The sequence below is a fragment of the Eptesicus fuscus genome, chromosome 1 (genome assembly GCF_027574615.1).
Source record: "Eptesicus fuscus isolate TK198812 chromosome 1, DD_ASM_mEF_20220401, whole genome shotgun sequence".
NCBI lineage: Eukaryota > Metazoa > Chordata > Mammalia > Chiroptera > Vespertilionidae > Eptesicus > Eptesicus fuscus.
Window position 1 is genome coordinate 74,498,875 of NC_072473.1, and position 21,930 is coordinate 74,520,804.

The 21,930-nt window shown below is 39.3% G+C and overlaps 1 protein-coding gene across 1 annotated transcript in view; it reads left to right on the forward strand.

The window, feature by feature from the left end:
- Positions 1 to 21,930, forward strand: part of IL1RAPL2 (interleukin 1 receptor accessory protein like 2) — a 749,108-nt gene that overhangs the window by 386,110 nt on the left and 341,068 nt on the right. The gene's annotated exons all lie outside the window — the stretch shown is intronic.

The following is a 21,930-nucleotide window of genomic DNA, read 5'->3' on the forward strand; positions in this document are numbered from 1 at the left end:
TCTGGTTTTTTTATATATATATATATAGATTCCAACTCAGTCTCTTTGCCTCCAGTCTTTCTTGCACATCTTCAGCCAATTTTCATCACTATAACCAGTAAAATGTAAACATACAAATGTAAATCTTATCTTTCTCTCTCCTGATTAAATAGCTTCAATAACTCTCCATTACCTACTTAAGAAAGAAGACACAAATTTAATTTCTTTTCAATTTTTAAGCTTCATTACTGGCTGTCACCTACTTCCTCAATCCTATTCTTTCCTTGCACCCATTATTACAACTATACCAAATTGTTTCTCTTACTTTTACTTATGCAGCAGCTCAGGACCCTCTAGACCCCCAGTCTTCTGTCAAAAACTTATTTATATAGCAACATTGAGTTTAACATCACCTGCTAATGATGCCTTCCTGATCCCTGATCCATAATCCCAGGAAGAAGGTATATCTTCTTTTAAAAAATATATTAACTATATATATGCAGTAGCTATAACGTGCACTGACCACCAGGGGCAGATGCTTAACACAGGACCTGCTGAGCTGCAGTGACTTAGCAGCAGTGGTTCTCTGTGGGAATCCCTTGTCACGTCCTGCGTGTTTCAGGGTTCCCGTTCAGGTCCGGTTTCTGGAGAAGGCCGCAATCAAAATGAAGAGAAGCTAGAAAAGAATCAATTTGGGAAAATGGGGGCCAGGCGGGAGTCCACCTCTAGTGGGAGGACTGCTCACTCCTCTGGCCTTTGCCATCCCTTTTATTGGGGTTCTGAGATACACCCATATCCTTTAGGCAGGAAATTACAACAAAAGACAATCAGCAAAAATTTACATGATTAACAGGTGAGAGATTCTTTAACTACCACTGTCTCAACTAAACTATGAGTGAATGGCTCTGACCATTCAGAGCTATTAAGGTTGACCAGCCTTCTGGATTCCCTTTTCACATTTAACTTCCAATGTCTCAATGTTCGGTTTCCGGCAGTTCTCTGTGACACACCCCAAAACCAGAGAGGAGGGAGCCTGATTCCTAGTGGGACCACGAGATTCCACCTTTGGCCATGGGTTATGTTGTTGCTGGGACACTGTTGGCCCCAAATCTGGTTTACTGCTCACTTGTGTTTGCGTTCTACATCCTGTACAACAGCAACTTTGCAGAGTGCCCTCTTGTACTCCAGGAACCCTCGGGGGATGTCAGAGAGCCAATTTTGTCCTGATCCCTGAAGGCCAGGCCAATGGACCCTACCTGCCAGAGGGACCCCACTCACTCTGCAGACACCCTTTGAGCCATGGTGCCACCCCAGGTGCGGCTGGCTGGGGAGAGACCTTGGGAGGTTGGCTCCAGGGCATATCTGGCCTCTCTCTCCCAGTCCTGCCCCACTGGCCACCTTCTAATTAATTTTCTTTCAATGTGCATGAATCTGTGCACCAGGTCACTAGTATCTTATAAGCTATCCTGTCCCAGAAGATATAGCTTTAAAATATAACTTGATTTTGATGATATGTCTGTCTCTCTTTACTAGACTATGAACTTGATACTTAGACATTTTGTTGAACATTCTGCAGAAGTTAACACAGTGCCTGATGGTCAGTAAATAGCTGTTGTATATATACATGCATATACAAATTAATTAATAAACTAGTGAATGAATTTCTGAGATAAATTCCATATGACTGGAAACATCCCTCACTACAGCTCTTCCTTTAATTTCTGTATACTATCCAAATCCATCTTACTTTAGAAGACAACTTTCTGTTTGCATTTCATACTATCAAGAACCATAACATTTCTAATTAATAGAAGCTTTAGTAGTTTTGTAGGTAGCTCCAACAAATATAATAAATAACTACAAAATCACAGCAGCTTAACATAAGGAAAGCTTACTTTTGGCTAATACATAATATAGTTAGGTGTTCAGATGGCTTTCCATGATAGTGGTTTCACCCTCCTTTTGCATAGTGACCATTTTTGTGCCAGAACAGAAAGTAGTGTATATTAGTTCTGACATTTTCTTGTCTAGAGTTCAGCTTGATGTCCATCCTAATTTCAAGGTAGGCTACCGAATGTAGAGGAACACAAGTATATAGATGAGTACAAACTGTCCCTACAGTAGTCATCTAGTCATACCCAATAAAGGGATACCACTGGGAACATCTATAAAAGAGGATTGTCTGGAAGAAGAGAGTTCTATATCTATAAAGAACTCACTGTCTCCACACAGCAGCCTGTTGAACTATTTTATAATCCTATTCACTAGAAAGTTATTTCTTGTGCTGAGCTATTATCTCCCTCTTATAGTAAGACAGAGTAAATCTATTTTTATTTCATCAAACTCTTCAAATATTTTAATAAAGTAGCAAATTCCCCAAGCATCTTGCCTTCTTTAGGATAAATATTTCAAGTTTTTAATGAGTTTTATAGGAACTTTACACTGTTATGACTACTCTCTTCTGGAGATACTAAAATAAAGGATGTCAATGTACTTCTTAATATGAACCATACACTATATGAGTCCTAAATGTTGTAGAAAACAGGATACTGACTTCTGTTATCTGGTTACTATGTAAAATCAGATCATCTGTATTAAAGCACTTTTCACAAAGTAAAGCAGCATGCTCATGAAAGGTATCATTATTATTATGAAAGTACCTAGAGGTTATGTGAGCTTATTCACAGTGTTGGCCAGAATTTTAAACTTGTGGACAGTTAAGTTCCCAAACCTTTCTCACAGGAATTGCTACATGAATGATACCCACAGTCATTTGACCTATGGTCAGTGATAAATGTGCCATTCATTTTTCACCTTTGAAAAAATAAACTGAATAGTGTCTAGATTTCCAGGGCTTACTACCAACTTAAACTTTTTGACAAATTCTAAGTCCTACTAACCCACACAAACCACTCCAACCAAATTCAGTCTTTTTAAAGTACAAATGCAGTTACTAAAGCATATTTAAAAATTTTTTTGCATGACAACAAATACCTGGTTAAGACCTCTTTTTTGTGGCATAATGTGGGAATGACCTAAAACTTTTGACTTCTATTTTAGTAGCTAATGTTTGTGTTTTCATTAACTGTTCTCTGTGGTCAAGAACTGCACATTTCCTTGGAATTTTCAAATAATGTAAGCAGTTTAAATTATATAGAAGTAGAGAAACCATAAATAATATCAGCCATGAGATCTCATGATTAGTATAGTTAAAGGAGATATTTGGGAAAGTATACCTTTTCCACCATATTATTCTCCCTACCTAGGAACATTCTGAATCATTTACTTCTCAAGCCTATAAATCAGAGCCATCTCTTAAATACAGGATTAGAAGTCCATAATGAAAATATCAGAGTATTTTTAATTAAAATATTTAAATTTCTCAGTCTATTTCTACTATTCCACAGAGAATGTGATAGTGTTTTCAAATATTGAGATTTTGAAATATTTCCCAGTCAATTAATTGGACTATTTCAATCAGTGAAAGGCAACTACATTATGTAATCTTTGAAGTATATTAACACTATTCAGTCTCAGTAGACCAGAATTTCAGATTTTTAATAATAGGAAAAAATGAAATCAGGTTACATATTGAATTTCGAAAAGTAGATTTTGGTTTTGGCTGACCCTAAAAACCTCAAACTATCTCACTGAGTATTTATCACAATAATACAATGGTACATCCTATGTAGGTACATCCTATGTAAGTGGGATGGCTGCATTTTATATGACACTAGAGGCCTAGTGCATGAAACTCATGCATGGGGGTGTATGTCCCTCAGCCCAGCCTGCACCCTCTCCAATCTGGGATCCCTCCCAACTGCCCTCCCATGCTGGCCATCTTGTGGTGGCCATCTTGTGTCCACATGGGGCAGCCATCATTGACCACATGCGGGCAACCATCTTGTGTGTTGGAGTAATGGTCAATTTGCATATTACTCTTTTATTAGACAGAATAGAGGCCTGGTACACGGGTGGGGTCCAGCTGGTTTTCCCTGAAGGGTGTCCCAGATCAGGGTGGGGGTTCCCTTGAGGCATGGGGTGGCCTGGGCGAGGAGCCTGTGGTGGTTTGCAGGCTGGCCATGCCCCCTGGTGAACCAAGCAGAGGCCCTGGTATCTGGAATTTATTTATATTCTATAATTGAAACTTTGTAGCCTTGAGCAGAACCAAGCCTCCTGCTTGCTCCGTGGTTGCAGCCATTTTTGTTGGGATTTATTTATCTTTTATAATTAAAACTTTGTAGCCTTGAGTGGAAGCCTGGGCCTGCCAGGGTGTGTGCTTGGCTTCCTCCATTGCCAGGGAAACCCAAGCCTCCTGCTCGCTCTGTGGTCGCAGCCATCTTGGTTGGGTTAATTTTCATACTTGCTCCCAATTGGCTGGTGGGCATGGCTTGTGGATGTAGCAGAGTGATGATTAATTTGCATATTACTCTTTTATTAGATAGGATACCTACACCTCAGCCTTACTACATGTACTGATTTCATTGGACTGCTGTAACAAAATGTCACACATTGGTTGACTTTTTTGTGTTTATGCAAGGGCTTTCTTTTTTTATTTAAATCATTTTTGTTACAGCTGACATTCAATATTACATTAGTTTCAGGTGTGTGGTGTAGTGGTTATATATTTATATAACTTATAAGGTGATTCCTCTGATAGGTCTAGTACCCACCTGACACCATACATAGTTATTACAATATTATTGATTCAAACAACAGAAATTTTTTGTCTCACAGTTCCAGAGACTAGAAGTCTGAAATCAAGGTTTGAGCAGTGTTGGTTTCTTCTGGAGGCTCTGAGGGAGAATCTGTTTTGGTTTCTCTTCTGGCTTATGGCAGTTGCCAGTAGTGTTTGGTGTACCTTAACTTGTCAATATATCTGTCTCTGTTCATTTTCTCACTCTCTGCGACTCTTTTTTCTCTAAATTTCCCTCTTCTTATAAGAGCATCATTAATGGGATTAAAGGTCTCACCTTACCTCTGTATATCCTCATCTCAAGTCTTCAAAGACCCTATTTCCAAATAAGGCCACATTTACAGGTACCAGGGGTGAGGTACAGAACTTTGGGGGAACACAATTTAATCCATAATACCACGACTATTTACATTGATATCCATATGACAGTGAATATCTGGATGAGAATTAAAATCTTCAGTCCCAACATTAGAAGTTTTCTGTATTAAATCTGAACATTTGAAAGTCTGGGCATTTAACTTTTTATATAATTGGTGGCTTCTGGAAAGATATACTATTAGACAAACACATAGACATGTCTCTTGGCAATCTTAAAAGAGAATTCTTATCTAAAAATAGGCTTTGTACTGAATCTACAAGTCTAGCTTACTAAGTTCAAGGGAGGAAATCCTTGTGTATACATGAAGCCCCTTTCAAAATTGGGCCTTATTTCAAGTTTTTGTTTTGTTTTGTTTTGTGTTTTTCCTCCTTGTCTTAGAGCCATAAGGGCTTACTCATTTTAGCTGCATCCCTTGGCAGAAATATTTCCTTATTGCTAGGAAAATTCTGAGATCCTGATATGTTTATAGAGTTTGTATTTAAGGAGCAATATAAGTGTATACATCAGAAAAATGAATAAAATATTTCATTACTAGTATAACATAGCACTGAGGAGAACAAAATTTGGCCAATTTAATCTTAAGGGTATACTAGTACATACATATAATAGAAGTTGTATAGTAAGCAAGTGAAATTTTAGGATTATCTTTCTTTCTTATCTTAGTTCAAAAATGATGGAGAATAGGAGAAGTTTGGGAAGTGGAGGAAAAATAGCTGGCATACTTCTATTGTTTTCCTTTAAGTATATTACAAAAATATGCATTTATATTTTATACTAGAGGCCTGATGCATGAAATTCGTGCAAGAGTAGGCCTTCCTTCCCCCAGCTGCCAGCACCGGCTTCCTCTGGCACCTGGGACCCAGGCTTCCCTTAGGCTGCCAACAGATACCCGGGACCCGGCTTCATCTGGAAGATCATCTAGAAGGACTTCCGGTCTAATTAGCATATTATGCTTTTATTATTATAGATTATTGCTGTATAAGTGTGGGGCTTGTGTATTTCTGTATATCATTGGAATTTATTTTGGTTTAAACATATGATGCAACCTGGGTCTTCCCTCTGGCAGTGTAAATGTTATGTGAAGTCAATGTAGAAAATAGGCAGTTCAAACAACAGATGATTAAAAAAAAAAGAAAACACAGGATAAATAAATGTAGTATTACTGTGATCCAGTAAATAAAGGTTTAACATTCACTTCTGTTGTAATACCTAGGCCTTCTAGTGCTGGTATATTCATGTGGGATGGTTTAGTTTTGTTCTCTCTAGAAACACAAAATAACCTCTCATTCTTCCTTTCTTACCTGAAGATGCTTTTCCATATCCAAAAACATGGTTTTTGACAATTCATTCTAATATTCATAGATTTTAATTAGCACTTATTACAAATAGATAATTTAAATGAAGGTCAATTAGATTTAGCTCATTCAACTAAGAGTTATTGAATGCTAATGATTGCAGGAAATGTTCTAAACATGATGGCTATAATACAAACATGGTTTCTTTGCTCATGATAATAATTGTCTAATGGGAGACAGATTAAGTAAATTAGCTTACTATTTGACCTGGCCAGGTAGCTCAGTTGGTTGGAGCATTGTCCCATACACCAAAAGGTTGTAGATTTGATTCCTGGACAGGACACAAACTCAGGTTGCAGGTTCGATCCCCAGTCAGGGAAATTATAGGAGACAACTGATTGATGTTTATCTCACATCACTATTCCTCTCTCACCATTCTTCTCTCTCTAAAATCAATAAAAACATAGTATATATATATATATATATATATATATATATATATATATATATATATATATATATATATATATATATATATTAATCTACTGTTTTACAAGAATGTGAAAATACAAACTGAAATTAATTTTTATGAATGGGAAGAAGAGAGTTCTATGAGAGACTATCAGTTAGATTGTGGATGGGTAGAGATGTATGATTTCAGAAAGTTTAGAAGCTGAGACATAAAGGATGAGAAGGAAGTACCATGAGAAAATTGAAGAGAATGTGCTTTATGCAAAGGGAATTGCATACTTTAGGGTCCTGAAGAAGGGAAAAAGTTGGAAATATTTGAGAGACTTAAATCTGTTTTAACTAGAGCATTATAATATGTAACAGAAGTAGGGATGACTAGACGTGACATCACAGAAAAAGTTCCCACATCAAGCAGAACCTCATAGGAGAGTTCTAATCAAAGAAGTCTTATGACGTAATTTATATACCTACATATATATTTTAACATTTTATTTTGAAATAATTTTAGACTTACAGAAATATTGTAAGAAAAGCACAGAAGGAATAGAAAATGGTGGCCAAATAGGCAGCAGTGTCATGTACCTCCTCATAGGGCCAGGCCAGAAAAGCAACTAAATAGAAGAAAATCCACCCTTAGTTAACAAATTAGACACAGCTGAGGAGATAATTTTCAATAAGGAAGGGCAGAGGATGCCTAGAGAGTGACATTCGCCAGCCATAATCAATGTGGAACCACCAACTTTCCCTGGCACTGAGTGGCACAATACCTCCCTGCAGGCTCCAGATGTTTGCAGGGAGTGTGCACCACCAGAGTGAGTGCCTGCACCAGGCCACCCCATCAGCCCACTGGGACCCAGTATCCTAGGATCCATCTCCAAAACCCCACAGTGAGTGCAAGCAAGGGGGAACCATGTGCCCCACCCCCACCCACAACCCCAGAACCATGACATGCAATTTGCTGTGTGGCCCAGGCACCCATGGTAGGGTGACATCCTAGCCTAATCCAGAGCCAACTCACACCTGCTCCACTCTGAGCACCAGGATGCGATGCTGGGGTGACGTGGAACAACCCAGAATATGCCCCACTCTGGACCACAGGGGGCTCTGAATGTGTGACCCAGAGCAACCCATGTCTGCTCCACTCTGGCCCCTGGGACAGTCCTTCTAGGGCCATCCGGAGCAACCCAACCTGCACCTTACTCTGAGTGACAAGAGAGCATGGACTGAGCAACCCAGGGCAACCTGCCCCCACTCTACACTGAGGAAGTGAACTGAGGCAACCCAGCACCCATCTCACTCCAGGATATAAGAAACTGATGGAGGAGATTAAAGATGGCGACTGGCAGGAAGGTAGGGAGAGAGAGAGTGTGAGTGAGGAACCCATAGAGAAGAGTGTAGACGTGTGTGGTGTGTGTGTGTATGAGCTAGGGTCAGTTAGATTCTGCACGTCTTCCAAGGGGCTGCCTAACTGGGCAGTCCTAGACAGCGGAGCCCTGCGCACAAAGCGGACACATCTCCGCAGCTGTTGCGGACGCGGAGACCACGCCATCTTGAGAAACAGAGCTGCCTGAGACTCGGATCCTGGCTTCTGACACAAACCAGGACCCTGCAGCCACTGGGGACAGAGAACTGCTATCACAGCTTCAGACCAACAAACAACAAGAATCCAGACATCCCGGCAGAATTCTGTGAGTCAAAGAGCCTACCCCCTCCCCACAGGCACGCAGACAGCGCCATTTTAACTGAAAGACCCGCCCCTCGCCCAAGCCGCAGAGCTTTGCGCAGGGACTCGCTCCCCCTCAGGGAATTTGGCGCTCGCATGCGAGAACACAGGAGAGAATCAGCTCCCTGTTGGGGAAATCTGTCAGTGCGCACAGAGGGCTCCCCTTCGGAGAATTTGGGGGAATTTGGCTTGCGGGTCACAGCTCTCCCTTCAGGGAATCTTAGTGCTTGCACAGAGGGGCTTTCCCTTTGGGGAATTTGGCACACAGGACAGACTCCGCCCCCCTCCCGGGACTCCGGTAGAGTGCACAGAGCCAGCTCACCTTCAGGAAATCAAGAGTGTGCGCCCTAGCCGGTTTGGCTCAGTAGAGAGAGCACACACAGGTTGCAGCTCCACTTCAGGGAATTTGGCACGCCGGACACAGCTGCCTGGGATCCCTGACTCACAGCGCATTCACACTAAGAGCCAGCGACCCCAATTGTTGGTGCATGCACACATAGGGGCCCTGAGTCTCAAGGAGAAACCCCACAAGGCAACAGAGACTCTGACACTCTAGTCTTGGTGCAGACACAGGGAAACTCTGACTCCTGGCACATGCTAAGGATCTCATTTTCGGCACATACCAACAGTGTGGTGCAGTCAGGACCCCTGAATCTAAGTGTGCACACGAGACCACACAGAACACTGGGGACACTGACCCTGGGCAAGTCTGGTTCCCACCAACCAAAGGCAGCCACACGTCCTAGTGTCAGAGCACTTCAGTGAAACTCGGGTGGAGTGAAGTCCCCACAGCACACGGCCCAGGTCCACGCAAACGGAAGCTTGAGCTTTCTGGTGATAGCCAGAATGGGGAAACGAAATAACTCACAGAGGAAAGAAAATGTGGAGTCGCCAAGAAAGGAAATCAGTGAAACTGAAGCTTGCAACATGACCGAAAAGGAGTTTAGAGTAATGTTCGTGTAATTTATACATCGGATGGATGAGAAAATCAACAACTTATGCAAGAATCAGGAAGAAATGAAAAGTGATATAGCTACAATCAAAAACACCATGGAAAGTTTCAACAGTAGACTACAAGAAGCAGAGGACCGAATTAGTGAGTTAGAAGATCAGGTACAGAAACAAGCTCAATCTCAACAGCAATTGGAGAAAAAAATTAAAAAGCAGGAGGAAAGCCTAAGGGAGCTTCGGGACAACATGAAACGAAGTAACATGCGTATAATAGGGCTGCCAGAAGGACAAGAAGAGCAGCAGGGATTAGAAAATCTATTTGAAGAAATAATGACAGAAAACTTCCCGGATATGGGAAAGATAAAAGTTACGCAAGTACAGAGAGTCCCAAGCAGGATCAACCCCAAAAGACCCACACCAAGACATGTCATAATTTCAATGGCAAATATAAATGATAAAGAGAGAATCTTAAAGGCGGCAAGAGAGAGACAGAGAGTTACCTACAAAGGAACACCCATCAGATTGTCAAATGATTACTCAACAGAAACACAACAAGCTAGAAGTGAATGGACGGAGGTATACAAAGTGTTGCAAAGCAAAGGACTGAATCCAAGAATACTATATCCAGCAAGACTATCAATCAAAATTGAAGGGGAAATCAGGAGCTTTGCAGATAAAAAAAGGCTTAAGGAGTTTATCACCACCAAACCAGCAATGCAAGAATTGCTAAAGGGAATACTGTAAAAAGAAGAAATAAACAGGTAAGAAGGAATATAGACACAAAAATAGATATGACCACAAACAAATACCTTTCAGTAATATCTTTAAATGTAAATGGACTAAATGCTCCAATCAAAAGATATCGAGTAGCTGAATGGATAAAAAAACACGACCCATATATATGCTGTCTACAAGAGACCCACCTCAGAACAAGAGACTCACACAGATTGAAAGTGAAGGGATGGAAAAATATCTTTCAGGCAAATGGAAATGAAAAAAAAGCTGGGGTAGCAATACTTATATCTGACAAAATAGACCTCAAAGTAAATGCCATAACCAGAGATAAAGAAGGCCACTTCATAATACTAAAGGAAGAAATCCAACAAGAAGAAATAATTCTGGTAAACATATACGCTCCCAATATAGGAGCACCCAAATACATAAAAAAACTCCTGGAAGATTTCAAGGGAGAGATTAATAGCAATACAATCATAGTAGGAGACTTTAATACCCCACTATCACCACTTGACAAATCCTCTAAACAAAAAATCAGCAAAGAAACAGCAATCCTAAATGAATCACTAGACCAGATGGAATTAATTGACATCTTTAGAACATTTCACCCCAAAGCCACAGAATATACATTCTTCTCAAGTGCACATGGGTCATTTTCAAAGATAGACCATATGCTGGGTCACAGGCAAAGTCTCTTCAAATTCAAGAAGATAGAAATTATATCAAGCGTCTTCTCAGATCACAGTGGCATAAAACTGGAAATCAACTACAATAAATACAATCCAAAGAAATCAAACACTTGGAGACTAAACAGCATGCTATTAAACCATGACTGGGTCACCAGAGAGATCAAGGAAGAAATAAAAAACATCATGGCAACAAATGACAATGAAAACACAACAATCCAAAATCTATGGGACACAGTGAAAGCAGTCTTGAGAGGGAAGTTCATAGCTCTAAAAGCCTATTGCAAAAAACAAGAATCAATGGTAATAAATTACTTAACCCTACAACTCAAAGAGCTAGAAAAAGAGCAGCAAGAAAAGCCCAGTGTAACCAGAAGGAAGGAAATAACAAAGATCAGAGCGGAGATAAATGACATAGAGACCAAAGAAACAATACAAAAGAACAACAAAACCAAGAGCTGGTTCTTTGAAAGGATAAACAAGATTGATGGACCTCTAGCCAGGCTCACCAAGAAGCAAAGAGAGAGGACCCAAATAAACAAAATCAGAAATGAAAGAGGTGAAATAACAACAGACCCTGCTGAGATACAAAGGATTGTTACAAAATACTACGAACAACTCTATTCCAACAAACTGGACAACCTGGAGGAAATGGACATATTCCTAGAAAAATATAACCTTCCAAAAATCAATCAAGAAGAATCTAAAGAGCTCAATAGGCCAATAACTATGGACGAAATTGAAGCAGTCATCAAGAAGCTTCCGGCAAACAAAAGCCCGGGGCCTGATGGCTTCACAGGAGAGTTTTACCAAACATTCAACGAAGAACTAAAACCTATCCTCCTCAGACTATTCCAAAAAATTCAAGAGGAAGGAACACTTCCAAGCTCCTTCTATGAAGCCAGCATCACCCTAATACCAAAACCAGATAAAGACAACACAATGAAAGAGAATTACAGACCAATATCCCTCATGAACATAGATGCCAAAATCCTCAACAAAATTCTAGCAAAACGGCTCCAGCAGTACATCAGAAAGATCATACACCATGACCAAGTAGGATTTATCCCAGGAATGCAAGGATGGTATAATATCCGCAAATCAATAAACGTGATACATCACATAAACAAATTGAGAGATAAAAATCACATAGTCATATCAATTGATGCAGAAAAAGCATTTGACAAAATCCAACACCCTTTCTTGATAAAAACTCTCAACAAGGTGGGAATAGAAGGCTCATACCTCAACATAATAAAAGCTATATATGATAAACACACAGCAAACATCATACTCAATGGACAAAAACTAAAAACATTTCACCTAAGAACAGGAACAAGACAGGGATGCCCACTCTCACCACTCCTGTTTGACATAGTACTGGAAGTATTAGCCATTGCAATTAGACAAGAAGAAGAAATAAAAGGCATCCAAATTGGAAAAGAACAAGTAAAGCTGTCTTTATTTGCAGACGACATGATATTGTACATAAAAAATCCGAAAGACTCCGTCAAAAAACTAATAGACTTAATAAATGAATTTGGCAATGTAGCAAGATACAAAATTAACGCCAAGAAATCTATGGCCTTTCTATACACCAATAGTGAACTTACAGACAGAGAGACTAAAAAGGCAATTCCATTTACCATCGCACCAAAAAAATTAAGATACCTAGGAATAAACTTAACTAAGGAGGTAAAAGACCTATACACGGAAAACTACAGGACACTGAAAAAAGAGATAGAGGAAGACGTAAACAGATGGAAGAACATACCATGTTCATGGATTGGTAGAATCAACATCATTAAAATGTCCATACTACCCAAAGCAATCTATAGATTCAATGCACTCCCCATTAAAATACCAATGGCATATTTCACCGACCTTGAAAGAACTCTCCAAAAATTCATCTGGAATAAAAAAAGACCCCGAATAGCCACAGCAATCCTGCTAAAGAAGAATAAAGTAGGAGGGATCTCAATACCAGATTTCAAGCTGTATTACAAAGCCACTGTTCTCAAAACAGCCTGGTACTGGCACAAGAACAGACATATAGATCAGTGGAACAGAATAGAGAATCCAGATATTGACCCAAACCACTATGCTCAATTAATATTTGACAAAGGAGGCATGAACATACAATGGAGTCAAGACAGTATCTTCAATAAATGGTGTTGGGAAAATTGGACAGATACATGCAAAAAAATGAAGCTTGATCACCAACTTACGCCATACACAAAAATAAACTCAAAATGGATACAGGACTTAAACATAAGACGGGAAACCATAAAAATACTAGAGCAATCCACAGGTAGCAAAATCTCAGACATATGCCAAAAGAAATTCTTCACTGACACTGTCCCTAGGGCAATGGAAGCTAAAGAGAAAATTAACAAATGGGACTACATCAAAATGAAAAGCTTTTTTCACAGCAAAAGAAACCATTAACAAAACAACAAGAAGGCCTACTGCATGGGAGAACATATTTGCAAATGGCATCACTGATAAAGGTTTGATCTACAACATCTACATGCAGCTTATACAACTTAATAAAAGGAAGATAAATGATCCAATAAAGAAATGGGCAACAGACCTAAATAGAAGCTTTTCAAAAGAAGACAGAAGGAAGGCCAAGAGACACATGAAAACATGCTCAACGTCACTAATTATCCGAGAGATGCAAATCAAAACAACAATGCGGTACCATCTCACACCTGTCAGAATGGCTATCATCAACAAATCAACAAACCACAAGTGTTGGCGAGGATGCGGAGAAAAAGGAAACCTCGTGCACTGCTGGTGGGAATGCAGACTGGTGCAGCCACTGTGGAGAACAGTATGGAGTTTCCTCAAAAAACTGAAAATGGAACTCCCATTTGACCCAGTAATCCCACTCCTGGGAATATATCCGAAGAAACTAGAAACACCAATCAGAAAGGATATCTGCACCCCTATGTTCATAGCACCACAATTTACAATAGCTAAGATTTGGAAACAGCCTAGGTGCCCGTCAGCAGATGACTGGATTAGAAAACTGTGGTACATCTACACAATGGAATACTATGCTGCCATAAAAAAGAAGGAATTCTCATCATTTGCAGCAACCTGGATGGAATTGGAGAACATTATGTTAAGTGAAATAAGTCAGTCAATGAAAGAAAAATATCACATGATCTCACTCATTTATGGGTAATAAAGAACATTATAAACTTGAACAAAAAGATAGATACAGAGACAGTAAAGCATCAAACAGACTGTCAAATTACAGGGGGAAAGTTAGGGAGAGGTGGGGGAGATAAGAGATCAATCAAAGGACTTGTATGCATGCATATAAGCATAACCAATGGATGCAAAACTCTGGGGGGTGAGGGCATATATGGGTGTGGGGTGGGGGGTGGCAATGGTAAAATATGTACACATATAATACCTTAATAAAAAAAATTGGGAAAAAAAAAGAAAAGAAACTGATGACTGTGAGAACCAGAGAAATCTGCACCCACTCAACTCCAAGGCCAGTGTCTTGCTGCCAGGGCAATCTAGAGTAACCCAGCATGCACCCCACTCAGGCCACAGGGGATCTCTGTTTGTGTGAGCCCATAGCAAACCACACCTGATTTTCCCCAGCCACTAGGACAGTCCTACAGGGGCTACCTGGAGAAACCCACCACATGCCTCACTCCAGGCCACATGAGAGCACTGCTGCAGTGACGTGGAGTAAGCCAGTGTGCCTGGCCAGGGGCCACAGGACTATGTTGCAAGTGCTCTGCCAGAGGGACTAGGTTGCCACCCTGCCATGGGTGCCAGGGCTGCACAGCAAATTGCATGCCAGAGGGCTCTGGGTCCTCACAGGTAGTTGCACACCAGAGAAACTGTGCTCATTCTCCCACTAGCCTGAGTATCTGAAGCAGACAGCTGAGGACCAGATCCGTGGGAGAAGGGGATACAACTCAGAGAAGAGAAAATAAAGGCATGAGATTCAGACAGAGACATCCTCTGGGCTAACAATCTCCTGACATATTGACTGATAGGATCTTCAACCTCTCAAATCCCAAGCACAGTGCCCAGGGCCAGAAAGAGACAGCAAAAATGAGGAGACAGAGAAACAAAGGTAGAATCACCAGAAAGGGAACTAAATGAAATGGAAACATGAGATATGTCAGAAAATGGATTCAGAGTAAGGGTCATACAGTCCATAAACCAGATGGATGAGAAAAATCAACAACTTATGTAAGAATCAAGAAAAAATAAAAAAATAATATAGCCACAATAAATAACACAATGGAAGGTTTCAACAGTCAACTAGAAGAAGTGGAGTACCAAATTAGTGAGTTAGAAGATATGGCAGAACAAAACACACAAAATGAAAAGCAATTGGAGAAAAAAAAATAGAAAGCAGGAGCAGAGCCTAAGAAAGCTTTGTGACAACATGAAATGAAGTAACATATGTATAATAGGGGTGCCATAATGACAACAAGAGAAGCAAGGATTAGAAATCCTATCTGAAGAAATAATGACAGAAAACTTCCCTAATTGGGGAAGAAAACATCACACAAGCACAGTGAGTCCCAAACAAGATGAACCCAAAAAGACCCACACCAAGACATGTCGTAATTACAATGGCAAACATTAATAGCAAAGAGAGAATCATAAGGGCTGCAAAGAGAGAGAATGTTAACTACAAAGGATCTCATGTTAGATTATAAAATTATTTCTCAACAGAAACACATCATGCCAGAAGGAAATGGAATGAAGTATACAAAGTGATACAAAGCAAGGGACTAAATCCAAGAATACTCTACCCAGCAAGGCTATCATTCAAAATTGAATGGAAAATCAGGAGCTTCACAGAAAAAAAAAAAAAAAAGGCTAAGGGAATTTATCACTCCCAAGCCAGCAATGAAAGAAATGCTAAAGGGACTGTTGTAAAAGAAGAAATAGGAAGGGAAGAATGAACACAGGCATAAAGAATATACATGGCTACAAGCAAGTACCTATCAATAATAACATTAAATGTAAATGGATTAAATGCTCCAATCAAAAGACATCAAGTGACTGAATGAATAAGAAAAGATGACCCATATATATGCTGTCTACAAGAGACCCACCTCAGAACAGGGGACTTACACAGACTGAAAGTGAAGGGATGGAAAAATATTTTTCAGGCAAATGGAAATGAAAAAAAGCTGAGGTAACAATACTTATATTTGACAAAATAGACCTCAAACTGAACTCCATAACAAGAGACAATAAAATTAAGATACCTAGGAATAAACTTAACCAAGAAGACAAAGGATCTATGACCTATACTCAGAACATTTCAGGACGCTAAAAAAAGTATTAGAGGAAGACATAAACAAATAGAAAAATATGCTGTGATCATGGATTGGTAGAATCAGCATTATTAAAATGTCCATACTACCCAAAGCCATCTATACACTCAATGCAATCCCCATTAAAATATAAATAGCATATTTCACAAACCTAGAACAAATTCTCCAAAAATTCATATGGAATAAAAAAGACCCTGAATAGCTGCAGGAAACTTAAGAAAGAAGAACACATTTGGAGGGATCACAACACTAGATATCAAGCTATATTAAAAAGCCACTGTTCTCAAAACTGCCTGGTACTGGCATAAGAATAGATATACTGTATAGACCAGTGGTTGGCAAACCACGGCTTGCAAGCCACATAACTCAATCAGATTGAGGACGTTTTTAGCAAAGGCCAGCTTAGGAGTAGCCTAATTAAGTTAATAATGTACCTACCTATATAGTTTAAGTTTAAAAAAATTGGCTCTCAAAAGAAATTTCAATCGTTGTACTGTTGATATTTGGCTCTGTTGACTAATGAGTTTGCCGACCACTGGTATAGACCAATGGAACAGAACTGAGAACCCAGAGATCACCCCAAACCACTATGCTCAATTAATATTTGACAAAGGAGGCAAGAGCATACAATGGAGTCAAGACAGTCTCTTCAATACATGGTTTATGGAAAATTAGACGCATACATGCAAAAAAATGAAACTAGACCACCAATTTACACCATATACAAAAATAAATTCAAAATGGATAAAGGACATAAATGTAAGATGGGAAACCATAAAATCTTAGAAGAATAATACATAGGCAGCAAAATATCAGACATATGTTGTAGCAATATCTTTACTGATACAGCTCCTCAGGCAATGGAAAGTAAGGAGAAAATAAACAATTGGGACTACATCAAAATTAAAAGCTTCTGCACAGCAAAAGAAACCATCAACAAAACAACAATAAAGCCCACTGCATAGGAGAACATATTCCCCAATGTTATATTAGATAAGGGCCTAATCTCCAAAATTTATAAGGAACTCATACATCTTACAAAAGAAAGATAAACAATCCAATCAAAAATTTGCAAAGGACTTAAATAGACACTTTTTGAAAGTGGACATACAGAAGACCAAGAGACATATGAAAACATGCTCAAATTTACTAATCATCTGAGAGATGCAAATCAAAACAACAACGAGGTACCATCTCACACCTGTCAGAATGGCTAGCATCAACAAATCAACAAATGGCAAGTGCTGGGGAGGATGCAGAGAAAAAGGAATGCTCCTGCACTGCTGGTGGGAATGCAGACTGGTGCAGCCACTGTGGAAAATAATATGGCGTTTCCTCAAAAAACTAAAAATGGAACTCCCATTTGACCCAGTGATCCCACTCCTAGGAATATATCCTAAGAAACCTGAAACACCAATCAGAAAGGATATCTGCACCCCTATGTTCATAGCAGCACAGTTCACCATAGCTAAGATTTGGAAACAGCCTAAGTGCCCATCAGCAGATGAGTGAATTAAAAAAACTGTGGTATATCTACACAATGGAATACTATGCTGCTGTAAAAATGAAATTACTCTTACCATTCACAACATCATGGATGGACACACAGAGCCTTATGCTAAGCGAAATAAGCCAGTTGGAGAAACACATATCATGTGATCTCACTCATTTGTGGAATATAATGAACAACATAAACTAATGAACAAAAATAGACCCAGAGGCAGAGAAGCATTGAACAGATGGTCAAACATCAGAGGGAAGGCAGGGGATGGTGGGGGTGTGTGTTAAGAGATCAGCCAAAGGACTTGTATGCATGCATATAAGCATAACAAATGGACAAGGACATTGGAGGCTGGGGGATGGTGAGGGCATGTGCTTGGAGGTGGGGGTCACCAGGGAGAGGACAATGGGGGAAAAGGAGACATATGTAATATTATATGTAATACTTTAAACAATAGAGAATTAAAAAAAATAAAGTAAAATAAAATTTAAAATTAAATAGTACAGAGTTCCTATATGACCTTCACACAGCTTTTTTCAATTTGAGGAGCCTATATAAAAGACAATTGCAGCCATGGCCAGTGTGGGTCAGTTGTTTGGGCTTCATCCCGTGCATCAATAGGTTGTTGGTTCAAATCCCAGTCAAGGAGACATGCCTGCATTTTGGACTTCATCCCTGATGGAGGGCATGCAGGAGGCAGCTGATCGATGTTGCACTTTCACATCAATGTTTCTCTCTCTCCCTTTCCTTTCCTCTCTCTCTCTCTCTCTCTCTCTCTCTCTCTCTCTCTCTCTCTCTCTCTCCAAATCAATAAACTATTATTTTTTTTAAAAAGACAATTGCAGCATTTTGGACAAATGATGAATGTGACTCAGGTTAAGGTGATGCTGATAGAGGTATGATCAATAACACTTTTCTTAAATTAGCCTACTTTGTTTCAGACAATGCATTAAATGCTGGAGATGTAATAGTGAGAAACAGAGACAGTTTCTGTCTTCAAACAACTTGCAGTCTGTGCTGGTGGGAATGCAGACTGATATAGCCACTTTTGAAAACAGTATGGAGTTTCCTCAAAAAATTAAAAATGGAAGTGCCATTTGACCCAGCAATCCCATTTCTGGGAATACATTTTAAGAATCCTGAAACACCAATCAGAAAGAATACATGCAACCCTATGTTCATAGCAGTGTTATTTATAATAGCTAAGATCTGGAAACAGTCCAGGTGCCCATCAGTAGACGAGTGGATAAAAAAGATGTGGTCCATTTATACAATGGAATACTATGTGGTTGTAAAAAAAAAAAAAAAAAAAGGATGTCTTACCCTTTGAGATAGCATGGATGGACCTGGAGACTATTATGCTAAGTGAAATAAACCAGTTAGCGTAAGACAAATATCACATGATCTCATTTAAATATGGAATCTAATGAACAAAATAAACTGAGAAACAAAATAAATCCAGAAGTATGGATGAATGGAACAGAATAACAGATCCTAGTGGGAAAGGAGGGGACAGGAAGAGATTAACCAAAGAACATATACTATGCATATATGCATAACCAATGTACATAGACAATAGAATGGGGAAGGCCTGCGATGGGGTAAGAGTAGGGTGAAGGGGGTCAAAAAGGGAGAAAATGGGAGACACCTGTAATACTGTCAACAATTAAAAATGTTAAAATATTTACTTTTTCTTCTAAGAAGCTCCCTGAGTGCATAAAAGGGGTATTTTTTACTTCTTTCAGACTCTATATAGTAAACTTGACAGTACTAGGCCCATAGTCAGATTGCATTCTACACTTGGGACTACCTTCAACATCAGGGGCATTTTTATAGATCATATTGCTAAAATTAGTACAAGATTTCTGAAGTAGTACCCAAAGCTAATGAAAGTGTAAAGCACAGATGTATGGCTACATTATTCATATCACTTAGCTTTAATAATCAAGCCCTTTCTCTTTCACCAAAAATTAATGAAAACCTGTGTTTGAATTTCACATTGCCTCTATACTGCCACTTGTGTATCATAAGGTTTACTTCAAGTAGCTGATGTTTGCCAGCTCTGAAAAAAAAATTCTCAGTAGATGCTCTTAGGCTTCAGAAATTGGAAATAATAGTTGTGGAGTCAACCATGGAAGATCCATAAGGAGCTGGCAAATAAAGGAAAATTATTTCTTTACTGATGACTTATAAAAGGGCAAAAATGTGAACTTTCCCATTTTGCTCTGTGTCCAATACTGCTAGATTTATTCATTGACCAAGCACCATGTGTTTATAGAGTCATTATAAAAACATGGAAGGAAAGTATTGACTAGTAACTACCAACTAAATGACAGTAGAACCACAAAGCTGTAATTAGAAAATTATTTTCTATAAGGCATTAGGTGCCAAGTGATATTGTCCTAGTTGTGTCACAAAGAGGCTTGTTTATATAAGGCTAGCGATTTTGCTTCAGTAACTCATACTTTTCTTTGTAATCTGAAATGTGGGAATTCATCATGCAATTACCACATACTTATTGACTACTTGATATGTGTCAGGCCCAGTTCTAGGCATTGGAGATAGAGCAATAAATAAGACTGACAAAGTCCCAGCCCTCATGTAGCTTTCATTTTATTTTACTTTATTTTTATTGTTGACACTATTGCAGATGTCCCCATTATTCCCCCTTTTGCCCACCTCTACCCAGCCCCCAAACCTCTTCCTTCTGGCCATCACCACACTATTGTCTATGTCTATGGGTTATGCATATATGTTCTTTGGCTAATCCTGTTTCTACTGTGTTCATCAGTTATTTTGTTCATTATATTCCACATATAAGTGAGATCACATAATATTTGCCTTTCTTGGACTGGCTTATTTCACTTAGCATAATAATCTCCAGGTTCATACATGATGTCACAAAAGGAAAGGGTTTCTTTTTTTATAGCCATGTAGTATTCCATTGTGTAAATGTATCACAGCTTTTTTAATCCACTCATCTACTGATGGGCACTTGAGCTGTTTCCAGATCTTGGCTTCAATGAGCATAGGAGTGCATATATTTATGAATTAGTATTTTGAGTTTCTTCAGATATATTCCCAGAAGTGAAATAACTGGGTCAAAAGGTAGTTCCATTTTTAATTTTTTGAGACACTTCCATATTGTTTCTATAGTGGCTGCACCAGTCTGCATTCCCACTAACAGTACACTAGGGTTCCCTTTTCTCCACATCCTTGCCAGCACTTGTTACGATGAATACATTTTAGTTGGGGCAAAGAGACAATTGTTAGAAGCAAACAAGTATGTAAGATGTTCACAGCTTCTAATAAGTTCTACAAAAGAAAAGAGTAAGATACGAACTCATTGGGGGAGACTACTGCATAAAAAGTGATTATAAAATGACCTAATGAATAGTTGACAGGCTGAGAACTGAAGGAAAGGAATGAACCAATCATGGAAAAAGCTCAAGGAACTTATGAAAAAGAGCCTGTCGTTCATTGGCCAACATGAAGGTTATAAACATTATAAACAATGACTGTGGGCATAGGCTAGGAAGAAGATAATTGGCCTTTAAACAAGTGGGCCTCATTACTAGCCTCTGGCTAACAGAAAATAGTAATAACTTTCTTATGACTTAATATGTTTAAAGATTCATAAATCATATTTAATTTCATAAGAGATATAAGCACAAACAAATGTTTGTGTGCTATGCCTCTGAATTCTACTGGCAGTGAGCAATGATCTAGTAACCAAAAATATTTAAAAGGGTAAGATCTATAAGAATATGAAGTTTATAGCCAGAAAATAGGCCAATTGTACAGTTATCCAGTTGACCTTATTAGTACCAGTCTCTAAAAGCAACTGGAACTAGATGTTAAAACCATAGGGTAGTGTTTACCACTAGTCCAGGAAGATACACTTTTAATCTATACTAATAAAAGGGTAATATGCTAATTAGACCAGGAGACCTTCCAGGAGACCTTCCAGACAAAGCCATGGTGGCAGGGCCGAGGCAGAGGTGGTTAGGGGTGATCAGGCCAGGAGGGGAAGGCAGTTGGGGGCGATCAGGCTGGTAGGGGGGTCAGTTGGGGGCGAGCAGGCCAGCAAGGGAAGCCAGTTGGAGGCGAACAGGCTGGCGGGGGGGGGGCAGTTGGGGACGATCAGGCTGGCAGAGTGGGCAGTTGGAGGCAAGCAGGCTGCC